At 42.2% G+C, this 14,275-nt stretch overlaps 2 long non-coding RNA genes across 3 annotated transcripts; one reads left to right on the top strand and one right to left on the bottom strand.

Annotated features, from left to right (window-relative positions):
- The first annotated feature begins 449 nt into the window (after nt 1-449).
- LOC106956218 (uncharacterized) lies at nt 450-10,417 on the top strand. The gene is made up of 3 exons (XR_001426733.1): nt 450-461; nt 2,580-2,581; nt 10,306-10,417. It is a non-coding gene; the product is annotated as an uncharacterized LOC106956218 (long non-coding RNA).
- A 97-nt stretch (nt 10,418-10,514) lies between these two features.
- Nucleotides 10,515-12,845, bottom strand: LOC106956219 (uncharacterized). 2 transcript variants are annotated; one of them, XR_001426734.1, is made up of 3 exons: nt 11,152-11,573; nt 10,919-11,005; nt 10,515-10,814 (listed from the first exon to the last, which is right to left on the bottom strand). It is a non-coding gene; the product is annotated as an uncharacterized LOC106956219 (long non-coding RNA). The 2 variants fall into 2 exon arrangements; XR_001426735.1 differs by lacking the exons at nt 10,919-11,005; nt 11,152-11,573 and adding an exon at nt 11,604-12,845.
- Between the last annotated feature and the right edge of the window lie 1,430 nt (nt 12,846-14,275).

Genomic DNA, 14,275 nt, shown 5'->3' with positions numbered 1-14,275 from the left:
GGAGGCCTTCTGTCCTGAAGGGTTTGGACCACATCACCACAGTTAAATCATCATGAACTCAGTAGAAACATGGAAATTGCTGCTTGGGAATTATTCAGTCAGGTCTGCTGTTTTACTGGCTGCGTTTCGAAGAGGAGGACTTGCTGTCTTTACGTTACATTTCCTCTCCATTGTGCTCCTGCTTTCCTTTTTACTGCCTAACTTTTGGGTTAATAATGACGGTAAAATAATCTCTCATTGTGTGGAACAGAAAATGAGTCCTTTTTCTATTAGATACATTTTAAACATGAACAAAGAGAAATGTGAAACGGAGCAAAATGTGTTATGAGAATAAAAGGAGACCTGTCGCTCTTGGCTGTAATTTGTCCCAATATAATGGACTGAGGATCATTGAATGGATGGGATGTGATCCTGAGTATTGCTGCTGCTGCTGCTGCTGCTATGAAATCCTTTGTTTTTGAGTTTGGCTTTAAGGGTTTCTCCAAAACTTGGAGGATGTCTGGTGTCTCCTTGTTATAGCACCGAAGCTGTACATGCCATCAAAGCCAGGCACATTTAAAGCTTTGAAAGCAAAGGCTGAATAAGTTTGAACTGCTCTCATGTCAAATTCTCCTGGATCACTTCAGAACAAGTGGTTTTTTTTGCAGGATTCCTGTGATAAACAGAAAGATTCCTAAAAGCTTTTATTCCGGCTTTATTTTTGAGGCATCAAAGAAGCAGAGGAGGCGAGCTGCATCAAACCAAGACCAGATGTTAAGCAGCTCGGTTGACAAGATTCACTTTTAAATCAGTGGGGGGAACGCGTTGAAATAGGCCTGGGGTTAGAAAGAGGCTTCCGGCCGGTACGAATGTTTCTAGTCCCCTTCTACGCCTCCTTTACCTCCTCCTCTGCATGTATCGAGCACCACGCTCCCTCGCACATCTGTCGGCATGTATCCGCCGCTCAATCGCTCTCCCTGGGCCACGGCGGGTTCCCTAACAGCTCAGTGTGGCTCTTCCATTAATCAAAGACACTTCCAGTGTCCCATTACAGAAACACTGCTACTCGGCCTGTCTGAGGCTGACAGCTCACCAATTCATCTTCTCTGCGGAGGAAAAAAAGAGCCATTGTGGCATGCCAGTCGCCTTTACCTGTTCAAACCGAGGGCTGTTAAGAGTGCAGGAAGACCCCTCTGAAATTGTTTTCTCTGGGTCAGGCAAACAACAAAAAAAAGGTAAATTGCTTGTCTCAGGTAACGCGCAGGGGGAGTCAGCTGGTGGCAGGCGGTGCACACAGGGGGCTGGGGGTGCAGCGGGAAAGGGTCAGCGACAAAATAAGAGGATGGAGATGTGTTTGTTAAGAAGCAGAGTTCAATGAGATGCAGCGACGCATTTTAGCAAAGCGGTCTAAACGCTGTCCCGACACCACCGCCGCCGCGCCTCTGCAGAGGCTGCCTGCCTCTAAATACATCTCCTTATTCGTCCCCTGTCGCCTGCAGACGGCAGGTCAGGGTGTTTAAGTTCCTGGCGATAGAGAGCACACTGTGGGGAAACATACAGCTTTAATGTATTTCCCTCCGCCAAAATGGGGGCAAGCAGATGTTTCTGTTTCTGTTCCAGAATCCCTTGAAAAATGTTCTTGTAATTCTGTGTGAGCTCTAATTAGCATTCTTTAGCCATGTTTATATGATTATGGATAGTTGTTTTTTTTTATCATGCATACGTAAAGACAAAAAAAAAGAACTTCATGTGACTGTCAGTACAGCAATAAGAAAAAAATGGAACCCTGACATTTACTATGGTTATGGACTTCAACTGAATCCCTAACATGGTGTATTTGGTAACACAGTATTTGATGGGTTGTGCATAAGACTGACAAGACACTGTCATAAACATGACATAACACCTGTCATGAAGATGAAGACTTTTTCATGAATGTTTGTCATGAAATGCCATTTGGTAAATAATGACACTTTTAATGCAAATGTGCATAAAAACTTGCTTTAAAAAGTCCATTAAAATTGTCAATTTTGCATTGAAAGTTTTTTTTTCCCCTCAGTATTTTGAGGGGAAAATATTCATAAGTGAAAAATATCAAAGATGGCTGCCAATTTTCTCAGGTGTAAATTGAGTCCAAGTCCCAATGGTGCTGGAATCAAAGGTAAAAACAAAACCTCTAAAGTTTCAGTTCAGCATGGGAATGACTGGCCACAATGAAGAGCACAACAAACCCAACACATCAGCAAAAATGCTTGTTTTCAGCAGTGAAGCACGGCGGTGGTGAGGTCATGTTTGGGGCTTAGAGTGGCTGGGGAACCTTACAGGCAGTGAACTCCTCTGTAAACCAAAGTATTGCAGATTGACGTGTGAGGCAACTTAAGCATCAACAGGACAACGAGCCCAAACCAACCAGTAGCTCTACAACAGAATAACCAAAAACAAGTGGGCTAGTCAAAGTCCAAATCTGATTGAACCTCAACTAAGTGAAGTGCTGTTGGAAACAGGAATGGTTCAGAACTCGTCCTCTATGATATGAGAGATGTATAAAATCAGAAATATATGACTACTTTTGTTTGTCTTCATGACTCTTTATGTTGCAGGCGTTTGACCCAAAGATGCCATGCAACTTGTTTAAAAAGCACAGGGCAGATCCAAAGTGTGTTCTACAGGAAGGACTCACATGAAGTTACGTCCAGGGGGCTTTAGCAGTTCCAGTAAATAGTCTGGATGTGAGAGAATCTCAGTGGTTAAATGGTTTCCTCCTAGTCGGTTATTCTGAAGTACTTTGCTGGTATCCTGCTGTAAATAGACCGCACTGTGGAGTTCAGAGGTAAAAGACAAAATAAAATTTTAAAACCTGCTTGCATTTGCGGACTGCGAGCTACCTGGTTCAGCGTTTTTTTTTTTACTTCCTGGAAGAAGAGGAGTGGTGAGTGGCTCATTACCAACCTGAGGTACAATCTGAGAAGCGGAGGAAAAAAGAAAAGCTCGCCATGATTTGTCCGTTTCCTGACAGCCCTGTGTGATTACGTTGCTCTCATTAAGATCAGATCTTTCTCTTTTAATGAACACATGGACGGAGAAAGTGAGCGAGGCTAAATGAGAAAGGACAGCTCTTTCCCTCCCTTCTCCTTCCTCCTCATCCCTCGCTCTACTTGATTGGCATAATGAGGTGAAGGCTAGTTGGCACAAAGCTGCTCCAGGGGGCAAATGGAGACATTATTATTGTGTGTGTTTGCGTGTGTGCGTGTGTGTGAGTGTGTGTCTTGGCGATCACACCCCAGCTCCACTGGGCTATTAATTACCCTTTCTGTAACATGGCATCTGCTGAGACGGGGCGATTGAGCGAGCATCGCTGCTCTCTCTCCGGTGCTCGTCTCCGCGGACCCCAGCTGCAGTTTAGCTCGCCGCTTATTGGATTCCATCTACATGTATGATTGATTCAGCACCTGATCTGTGCTTTTCATGACAACAACGCCAAACAAACACACACACACACACACACACACACACACACACACACACACACACACACACACACACAATATGCAGAGGGGAGGAAAAGCAGCTCAGCTGGCAAATATTTAAGCAGGAGACTCTGTGATGCCCACTCTGCTCTAGAAGACCGGGACGTTTCACAGGCAGCTGTTTAATCTGCTGCTCGGGAGCAGAGAAACGACAAATCATTTCTATCAAAATAATAACTAAAAATGTCACTCAATAAACGGATTTCTGTCATACAATTAAATATTTTAAGAGTTTTAGTTGATTTTGATGATTATGGTTTATAACTGCTAAAATTAGAAGAAAATCAGGAGCAATTGAAGCGATACCAAAGCCTACTAAAGGAAGGTTCAGTGGAAGGAAAAAACTGGTTGAAAATGTAATTTATTTATTGTGTTAAGCCACTGCTGAACCGGAGACGATGTCACGTGTCACACTCACTCTAAAGAGAAAAGGACTGGAATGTTCCTCAGTGGCCCACGAGCCTGATTTTAGGTAAGACGCACTTTTAATTAAAACTCAGAAATTCATTTTACTTAAAATTTTTGTTTCTGTTTATATGCTTGATAATTGCTACCATCTAAAAAGAATTAATTTTGTCAGAGCAGTAGAGGAAATCCAGGAGAAAACGTGAGCTGTATTCAAGGATATTTAAGAAAAATCCAGTGGAGGAAAAAACTGTGGTGGAAAATACGATGTGTTTCTTGTGATAACGCACGTCTTGCTTGGGCTTAAGAATTAAAGGATTGAAATGTTCCTCAGCCTCCAAGTCAAAGTGAAATCTGCATCAAAACTTAGAAATTCACCAAAGAGTGATTGATTTTAACCTTTGGTTGTTATTCTGTTCGATGATTATGGCTTAAAGATGAACTAAAGTCCAGTTTCTCCGAAAATTAAAATGTTCCCTCTGCAATAGCCGACGAAGCTGGCTGTTCAGATTTCTGTACCTGACCAAATATAATGGAAAGTTTAGTGGCAGAAAAAAATGATGGGAAAAGGGTGCATCAGCAGAATTTAATTCCATAATCCTGTACATTAATAGATAAAAACGCATGAAATATATTGCACTGTGTAATTAATTTATGTAAAATACAAGTTTAGCTTTTTTTTTATTTTAACTAATATCAGAAATAAATTTACCAGATATATCTGTATTTGTGCTTTTTGGTCTGAGAAAATATGTTTTTGCTTGTCCTTTTAATGCACATCTTGTATATCTAATCTCTGTTGCCTGCCTCTTTAACAGAGGCAACGTGTTGTCTCTCCAGTGTGTGTGTGTGTGTGTGTGTGTGTGTGTGTGTGTGTGTGTTCTCTAACTCAGTGTGTATCTTCATAGGCTTTGGGTTGTTGTTTTGCTTTTATATTCAAAAATACATTACTGGCTCAAAGGGAAATAAATAGTTTGAACTCGTATAATTCTTCAAAGAGTTTAAGATGATTTATATGATCCGACAAGCAGACCTGCTGTCAGGTATCCGTTCTGGTTCTGTCAGCTCAGACGCTGTTAACAGGAAACTGAGCTGTGCAGTAAGTGCAACAGTCGTACTTTAAAAGGACTCAGTAAAAGGAGCTTTCGGTTAGCTAGATGTGTATTATAATACACCAGCCAATCCCTGCAGAGCGTCCCACTCACTGATCCAACTTTGATCTGCACTGATCCATCCTGAGAGGAAAAAGAGGAGTGTTTCTGTTTACTATGCATATTTGCAAAACTCTGGGCCCTTCAGAACGAGCACCGAGCTCAGGGCAGATTTCTTGAGCAGACAGCAGGATAATGAAGTATTATGGAGAATATACATGACTTTATTCAGGTACGGCCTCGAGAGCATCTGTAATTTTGCCGCCGCTGATCAGATCTAATGTTTACTGGATGCATCTCCTTTTCTCTCACGTTTAACCCTTTATTGAGATCCGCCAGCTTCAGATGCGCCTTCCATCAACATTTATTCATTTGAAAAGACCAGATTTATAGTGCTGCACAACAGGTGCATTATGGAAAGTCTTGTAAAATTCTTATTGTTGGTAGCTGTTAGTTATTGTCAGACCAGTGTTTCCAGGATGTGTTTTAGTTTGAACCGAACTCTGCATCAGGGGGCTTGCCGGCCGAACCTGCAGTAGATAAATCAAACAAGAACAATTCACACCCGGGTTTCACAGACTGCAGTTATCTGGCCCATCACCGATCTTTGAAAAACCCGAGATGCCGACAAAATTGCTCACTTGGCAACAGTGTGGTGACTAAAAGAGGACAGTGGTTGGTTTTCAGACCTTATCAGCGATAGATAATACCGGTGGCCGTCAAATGCCGTCATCAAAATCATCAAGCAAATATGCATCGCATTTACTGATCAAGTTTCCAGTTATTAATAATCAAAGACAGCTCTAAACAGGTGGGTTTTTATCCTGGATTTAAAAGAACTCAGTGTTCCCGCAGTTTTGCAGTTTTCTGTACGTTTGCTCCACATCAGAGGAGCATCAAAATCGGATGCTGCTTCTCCGTGTTTGGTTCTGGTTCTGGGGATGCAGAGCAGTCAACAGTCCAAGTTGCCTGAGGCACCATCTGATTGGCACTCTGAAGATTTCTATTAGAGGTGTTGAATAATTTGGAGGCCACAGTGGACACTGGAAGTGTTTTAAATGTTGTGTAATTAGCTGTGCAGAGGGGTTGAACACTTTGTGCTGAGGTTTATGGAAATGAAAGTCTCCTCATCATCTGCTCATGTTCCTCAAACAGGAGATTTAACGGTTCTGTTTGATGTTTATTTCACCATCCTGCACCCTGTCTGCTCTCTCTGCCACACGCATGCACACGCGTATAAACACGCACACACACAGGTCTGGTGAGTCACAGCATTAGCAGTCATATCGATTTCTACCTCTATGCTCCTCCTAACCTGTTGAAAGGGAAAAGTCCACCTGCTGCTGTCTGAGGGCAGGTCCAAGCCACCGCAGCAGATTAATAATCTCAGAGCTGTTTTGTAATATTATTATGACTTCATTGAATTACAGTGCGTTAATGTAATCAGTGTCTTACTGTTTCACTGTGATACACAAACCACTCCCTTCTTAACGTCATTAATCCTGTTTATCCAGTCAGCATCGACACAAATGTCATTAAATGTCATTAAGTTTCTCTTTTACTGACTTATTCGATCTTTTTGTTTCATTGGAGCTGATTGTACAACATAAAACTGCAAATTGTCCCTCTTATCGGCACCATGTCTAAATTATGGGAAATGGTCATGGCCATATTTTGGTCGATATTGAACTCATGATTATTTGAATTGATTATTCATTGCTAAGAAAAACTGTATTGCAGTTGGAGAAAAGTGAATTGCCAATGTTTATTTATTTATTTATTTATTTATTTATTTATTTATTTTGCTAAACACTGCTGCTGCCTTCACGTTCGTTTCAATGTTTTCCAGTTTTCATATTTTCATCCCCGTCTTTTTCCCGCTGTGAAGTGTTTGCCGATGCTACTCCTTCTTTCCTCCTTCAGCCATCTTTAATGTCAGACCTCAACATGGAGGTGAGGCCCTCCAGGGGGCAGAAGTGCTCATCAGTCAGGAGATATTACAAAATAAGAGAATACTCGTGAAGTAGAATGTAAAAAATAATTGTGTAATCATTTATTGTATTCCATGTCTGGAGAAATGTGGAAAATAACAAATTAGTATGAATGAATTCTTTACTATAAATTTTGCTAGAAAATACTAATTTCATTCAGAAACATAAAAATCAAAATTTCAAAACTAACTCTTTTCTTGAGCTGGTTAATACTTAAAGAAATCTTTGTTTTTTGTTTTTTTTCATACACACATTCATTCCTAATTGAAAAACAGTAATTTCCCTGGTTTTGTTGACCTGTGGCTCATTTTGATCAAAACTGAAACATCATAATCTGTAGAATGTGTGATAAGATCTGTTCTGTTTAGAGAAATTTTACTTTTATATATTTTTGAGAGCTGCTGTAAGTTACCTCACATGCTAAACATGAAAAAACAGTGAAACAGCCACTTAACAAACTGCCGTTAGTGACGTCTGCTGTGTGAACATTTTCAACCTAAACATGTTTTGTGCTTAAATGTCTTGAATGATGGTTTCAATCAAGCCTTTGGAACAAAACAATCCCTTAACATGATGCTGCCGCCACCGAGCTTCACCGTTTGTACGACGTGTTTAGGTTTGAAAGCTTCATCTCGATTCCTCCAAACATTTTGATTAAGAGCTCAGTCTTTGTCGTTCAGCTCATCCATGTTAGGAGCTTGGAAGCTTCAACATAGGAAACCAAACGGACTTAGAGTTTACTAATTCATTTAGGGAGCATGTATATATCTGAGTCTCTATGTCATTTATTGAACTCCAATATGCACAAGTGTGTGAATTCCCACTTGTTGATGTGATGAATTCCCCTTTGTTTCTGCGGTTTGGGCCATTTTGGGGCTACGGTTGAGTCACATCTGGACCAGTGGGTAGATCATCTGTGGGATAGCACATTATCAGCTGACTGCAGCGCCGTGTGATGTTTTCCCTCGCCGGGGTCAGGGAGAGTCTGCTCTCCAGTGCGGGGAACGACCCCAGCCTGACATACAGACGCTACTATTTCAGTGTTCTGGCCTCGTGGCCAAAAAGCTGTCAGCACATATTTTATCCTTTCGCTCTCACAGTATATTTTCGCCTCCCCCTCCATTTCTTTCCGGAACGCTTGTCTTATGGCAGCGGCGCATCCTCTCTGTGCACGTTGGAGGGGAATGGGCCCTGTTAATCACCCAATATGTGAAGGATTTATAAAAATCATGTATTTAAAATTCTTTGATTTGACTTTTCCGCGTGTTCTCCTGCAACTTGATTGTTTTTGTCAGAAATGTTCCACTCGGCAGCGTTCAGGGCAATTCCCCAGAGTGTTCTCCTCTAGAGACTGACAGAACTGGCATTCAGTTGTTACTGAGTCTCCCTGATAGGTGTGTTCTTCTGGACCGCACACCTTGCTTCTGAACACCCTGAGCAGCAAGTTTTCCAGGTCCAGCCCAGAACCAGCCGGACCACTTCCTGCGTGTCTGATATTTCCTTTTTTCTCCCCTCTAGATCTGTCCTTCAAGACCCAAACTGGATGATTTTTAAAAAAGGCCACTAGCATGCCGCTCTGTTATTAGATAGATTTCACAAACTCAGACCCAAAAGTCTCACATGACCCTCTGCAGCGCAGGCTCTGATTCAACCCGACAGGAATTCTTGGCACAGACCGCCCACTCCTTTCACTGGCTGCTGTTCAGCTGTCATACTCACTCACTGAAGTTTTCTCTGCTTAATCGTTCTGCGCAGATGACGGCGCTAATGCGAGCCGCAGCAATCGCATGCGGCGTGTTTGTCCGTAGACAAGCTGCGTGTTAAATGTCGGCCATGAGGCCGCGCAGAGAGCCGCCGCTGCAGCGCAACAAGCTGCGATGATTCCCAAAGTCAGGTTCGAGGAAACTGCAGGGAAAATCAGTCTGTCTGCTGGAAATGGAAGCGTTTGTCATGCTTCATTATGTTTGGCTTTCCTTGGAGCGGGTTTAGTCTCCAGTCAGTCATATCTAATACAGTTTTAATCCTGTTAGTGTATCATTTTATTTAGTTTAGCAAAAATATGGATGATGGAAATAGTGTCGCAGGTGTGTCATGAATTATGTAGCACTTGTAGTGGCAAGTCGATTTTTTTTTTTTGTTACAGCTTTTAAAAACAAAAGTCTGACATCTGCTGTGAACGTCAGAACTAAATATAAAATATCATTTTTAGAAATGCATTCATCCAGCGTTCACTGGCTGATACAGATGTTCTGTAAGTCTTGAAAGGCATGTTTATTCTCATATTTGAACATAGATTGTCTTTACATGGATTACATCAAACAAAAACTCATTGCTGTTAATTTTGTTCCAACCCAACAATTAAGGGTATTTCCACTCCTCATAGTCCTGTAGACTCTGTTCGATTGGGGACAAAAGTTGCAACATTTGTTCCATTTTCAGCTGCTGCGGTTCAGTTTCTCACTGCACTGATCAAACCAACCAAACCCTTTGAGCAACCCGTTCCCTCCTCGCCTCTGGTGGCGCTGCTTCAAGAACCACTGAAGGAAACATGAAAACCTCAGAAGAAGACTCTGAGCGCCACTTCCTTCTTTATGAAATGTTAACAAAAATTGAGTGGTGTCAGATTTTAGTGGTTGTAGGATTTCTCTTTAGACTTTGGTAAAAGACCACAAGCTATTTCTCCTGCCAGCGCGAGACCCTCACATTTTGTTGTGGTAGTTTTTACACAGAGAGCCCTGCACTGTAGTCCACTTCCTGCTTTTGAAGTGGTCTTTGGTCCACTTGTTGTTCACATCCATTCACACTGTACCAGAGTTCACTTTAATCAAACTTGGAGCGTTTCGCTGAGTGGACCAGAGTCTGCTTTTTTGGTTGGCATTAGGTTTCAAACTAGAGTTTGAATAATGCAGACTAAACAGGGCGGATGAATGCCCCCTAAATCTAAAAATAAATAATTATGACAGAAAAAAAAGTATTGAGAATATTTATGTATTTAAATACCAATAGTTTAATCAAGAAATGCTAAAATGTCCATTTTATTTTCAATTACAAAACAAAAGAAATTTTCCACTTAAAATTTTCAGCAAGATTTCTATGTTACAATGATAAAAAATAAAAACATCACAGTTTCACTTAAAATGCAAAAAAAAAATAAAAATAGACGATCAATTAGTCAGGCCATCTGCTCAGGTAGAACCTGCAGTCAGCTGTGATCATGCATGTCGTAGTTTTTAAACAGCATAACTGAGACAGGGGGCGCTCTTTTAGGTTCCATATTTTGACTGTGTGCGTCTTTGTGACTGCCGATTATTTCCAAATGGCTGATATTGTCTTTCTGTTTTTTGAGGATTTTTTCAGCCAGCTGACTGGAAGGTTGCAGCATTGATTGATTAAAAGGACTTTAAAGGACAATGAAATGACTGTTTTAGAAGATTTTCAAACCTTTCATGCATTAAGCAGCAAAAAATTAGTAATTTTTATTGAAGCGGATTGCTGAATTTCCACGGCTTCCATCAGGAGATCATCAGAGTGGAGGCAGCCAGAAAGGTAAATAAACAAATAAACACGTTCACAGTCCTGGAGCAGAGCAGACCATCACAGCCTTTCTGCTGAGAGGGGAGCGCTTGTTTACTGCAGCCCCACAGAGCTGCGGGTGGGGCTGTTTGGGTCGCCCCTGGGTGCTGCCTGCTGCTCCTGGAAGGCGGACGTGCGGTGAATGACGGTGCACATGGCTTAGTGCCACCGCTGCCACCTGAACCTCCCTACACACACACAAACACAAACAGAGGAGTGTGTGAGGTCACAGACATCAAAACAACCTGCCTGCGGCCATCTCCAGTGTCAAAATAAGCCTCTGGAAGCTTACCTGGGTTTTTTTTTTTTGTTTTTGTTTTTGTTCCCCACAGTATTAAATCCTTTTATTTCTCTCTGCATACACACTCACAGATTCTCCCTGAAACACACAAACACACCGCTGGCCTGCTGTTTTTTTTCCTCACAATGTTTTTTTTCCTCCTTTTTCCAGCATTGGGAGGTCTGTACAGTAAATCAATCCCGGCGCCGTTGCATAATGGCGTCCAGAACACCAAAAATAATCACCCTGTCAGCTGGTCCCCTCTGGCTCTCGCTGACTCCCAAAACTAGAAATCACAAGGTCCCTCTCCTGTTTCCAGACAAACAGCCGTGTTTACACGGAGCCGTGCTACGGAGCACGCTCCGCGCTGTCGACGCCATGTGGACGGTGCGCCAGCGTTTCCACAGATAAGCAACATCTGGTCAACACGATGCTGCAGGAGGAGCGGTGTGCATTCTCCACACTGCTGGTGACGACATGCTAAAAGTCTCCAGTTCCATTTATTGGAGCAACGTGATCTCAGATATGATATAAGCTTATTATATGATAAGCATCTGTGTAATCACCTCAACCTGCCTGCTTTTGGTTATGCATTTTCACGGGGGAAGTATTAAGAGTTAGTGAAGGGTTAAAATATGCAGAATTCCTGGGATTCATCCAGGTTAGGAAACAGTTTGCACAGTTAATATAAACCTACCTTTACATAGTCCCATGCTGACCTGTCATATTGACCTGGAACCAGCAGCCAGGCTGGCGGTGAAGCTGAAACTCTGAAAACATGCTTGTTTTTTTTTATTTTATCTTTCATCCAGCTCAGGTTTGTTGTTGCTCCCTTTCTCCACTCTCCGCATTTAAGTGCTTCTTTTTCTTCATCTTCCATCGCACATGTTGCCGCCGTCTTGTTGCGAAACGCAGCTTTTATTGATGTAACAGGTGCTTAGCTCGACTGTGGCAGTCAAAATACCACATCTTCTCCTCTGTTTGGCTTTCAGAGTGGAAGCTAAAGTTAGACATCTTTGAGGTTTTTCTGCCAATTGATGGAAGGTGATGCCGATGCATAATGCATGAAGAGAGGGGGAAGACTTTGTCTGGCTGCTTTTTATAGACCACCAAAGCTCTCCTACGCCACACACACTTGCACTCGCACACACACGCGCACTTCTGAGGCACTCTGCGCTGTAACCTCTCACAGATCAAGAAGGCAGGAGGCATGAGAAGAAACAGGAGTCTAGCAAACTGGCAACATTGTCGAGAATAAAAAGGAGGAAAAAAGGAAACGACAAGACGAAACAGAAATGTCGACGCGCTATTTTCAGACGGCAGGGTCGTTTGATGCTCCAACCAAACGAGAAGCATGAGGGAGGGAGGGTGGTGGTGAAGGGTGGAGAGGGAGCAGCAGGGCTCATGTTTGTCTCAGAGATGGGCTTTAACAGAAATATTTTCCACATGCGATCCTTCATGCCCTCCTTCGTCTTTGTTCCAGCGCTTCGGCGAAGGTGTCTGCAGGTCTGGTTCAGATGCGGAAGAGGAAAACAAAACGAGGGAAGGCGGCGTGCGTCGGGTTACTTGCAGGCAGAGCCCAGCTCTCCCCTGCCTCTCTCCGCTTTCAGCTGCGTTCTTTGCAAACACCATTTGCTGCTCTCAAAAGTGTGAAGTTATTTTCTCCCCATCCTTCTAATCCTTATTTAACCAGGCTGCTTGACTAAGTGCACACTGTCATTTATAGTAATGACCGAGGGGAGAAGCTGCAGGGAACTGCACTCAGGCGCGCTCACACCTGTGTGCTGCCCTGAGCCGACGCGCAGCCGCAGCCCCCAACCTCCGCAGCTTTCAGATCCCTCACAAATCCCCTCACTGCGCAGCTGTCTGCAGGAGTCCTTCTTAAACGGTTTATAGAACGGACCACCTCAGTAAATGTTTTTAAAGTTTTTCCTGTTAACCGTATTAACACCCATTTTAAAAACAGTAAAATGGGACAGAATTTCTTTGGTTGTGCCATAAAAGACACCTCATTAACTGCAGAAAGAAAACAAACCTCTTATTGCCTGACTTTATGTACACTTGTATTTTAATGATATTTTAGTTTTCAAGGTGCAAGATTTGAGGAAAACGCCACATTGCATTATAATCATTGAATACTGAGATGGAGATTTTGATCTGAGATAAACCCAGATTTGAGCCGCTGCTTTTTCTTTCTCTTTATCACAATTCAAGCTGTGTATACCAATAATATGAGATAATTTGATTGAATCATTAAAAACTGCAAGTGACGTTGTTTCACACCTATTAGTAAATGCAAAATTTTAAATAAAAATGCACCGATGGGGAAAAAACAACTTTTTTCTAGGTTCTCTATTTGAATTTTTTGAATTTAAGGTAAATCCATATCCTCCAGCTGCATTGCCCCTCGACTCATATAATTGTGATTTCTATACAAAATCACAAAATAATTATGAATCATTTGCGTTAATAAACAAGCTGATCTAGGAGTCTGCAGTAATGCTGAAAGGAGCCCATTTTGATCGTTATTCCTGCATATTTACCACATAACTGAGAGCAAACTATCTTCTGAGTACCTCCAGTGGTGAGAGCTGCAGGTCTACAGAATAATATTCACAGAGTCCAGGGTAAGTAAAATGACAATGAAGTGGATTTTTGCAGCTCTTCAATGCTCTCTCTCAAACTATCAGCATTCTGTGTGGCTCATAATTTCTCTCCAGTTAAATTTTCTCCTGCCAGGCTGAGGATTTGTACGGCAGCCTTCAGGGTCACGTTCTGCTGTCGGCGTCACCCCTCACTGCATAAAATGACTTTGTTGGAGCAGGGAAGCACTTTGCAGTGAGTGGTGCTGTAGAAGACGGGAGGAAATGGCTCTGCTCGTTACACTGAGGGGCATTAAGGTGTGAATCCCACCTTCTAAGCTTTGGGGAATCCGGGAATCTGACTGGGATTAAGCTGAAATGGTCTTAACGCTGGGGAAGCACAATTAGCAGAGCCGTGTTTTTGATCTGCAGCATTAGAAGGAGTTTCTGCTAACCCTATTGCCTCCAAAGAGTTAATAATTGGTGCAGTTTTTAATTGTTACATCATGTTTTGTTCCTAAGCATGCGTTCTGTATTAATAAAACCAAGCTGTTTAGGAAACCTTTAATCAAAATGAAGTTATTCTCAAAAATCAAGCAGTAAACTCTACCCTCCACGTGTGAAAAAAATTCAAAAAGCTGCATTTTAATTAATGTGTGAGCAGTTAATTAAAATGGATGCATCTCACACAAATTGGAATATGATGGAAAAGTTCATTCATGTCATTAATTTGGTCTAATTGCTGAAACTCATGTACTGTAAGGATTTATGACACAGAGAGTGGCTC

The sequence above is a fragment of the Poecilia latipinna genome, unplaced genomic scaffold (genome assembly GCF_001443285.1).
Source record: "Poecilia latipinna isolate Pla-1442-1.1 unplaced genomic scaffold, P_latipinna-1.0 Scaffold798, whole genome shotgun sequence".
Lineage (NCBI taxonomy): Eukaryota > Metazoa > Chordata > Actinopteri > Cyprinodontiformes > Poeciliidae > Poecilia > Poecilia latipinna.
This window is presented reverse-complemented; position numbering and strand designations above follow the sequence as displayed.